Genomic DNA, 548 nt, shown 5'->3' on the forward strand with positions numbered 1-548 from the left:
ATATATATATATATATATATATATATATATATATATATATATATATACATATATATATCGTATATATATATACATATACAGGGTTGGTCAAAAGTCTGGATACACCCAAATATGTCATAAACGATGCATTTTAGAAAAAAATGTTTCAGACAAAAGTTGTAAGGCTTAAAAAAATGCATTCAACGATAGTAGTTATTTGACATAGGATGGCATCGCCAAGGTCAGAACAAGGTCAACTTTGCTTTTTTAAATAGAAACACATTTTCTTGCATTTGCATTTTCTTTCATTTTCTTGCATTTTCTTGAAGTACTAAAAAGTTAACACAAAATTCTAAAAAAATTCACAGAGCTCTATGAAAACAAAATAAGCAATTTTTATCTCTTGATATTTTTTGGTAAAGTTTGGCGACGCCATCCTATATCAAATAACTACTATCGTTGAATACGTTTTTTTAAGTTTTACTTTTGTCTGAAACATTTTTCTCTAAAATGCTCCCCCGCCGAGTTATCTTGCCGTTCCGGTACTTTTGCTATACCCTGTATATATA

At 28.3% G+C, this 548-nt stretch overlaps 1 protein-coding gene across 10 annotated transcripts in view; it reads right to left on the reverse strand.

Moving 5' to 3' along the window:
* LOC116853287 (multidrug resistance protein homolog 49) overlaps window positions 1-548 on the reverse strand; it is an 81,953-nt gene that overhangs the window by 23,765 nt on the left and 57,640 nt on the right. The gene's annotated exons all lie outside the window — the stretch shown is intronic.

The sequence above is a fragment of the Odontomachus brunneus genome, unplaced genomic scaffold (genome assembly GCF_010583005.1).
Source record: "Odontomachus brunneus isolate Ranch 3 - 2012 unplaced genomic scaffold, Obru_v1 Obru_scaffold_301, whole genome shotgun sequence".
In the NCBI taxonomy this organism is placed as follows: Eukaryota; Metazoa; Arthropoda; class Insecta; order Hymenoptera; family Formicidae; genus Odontomachus; species Odontomachus brunneus.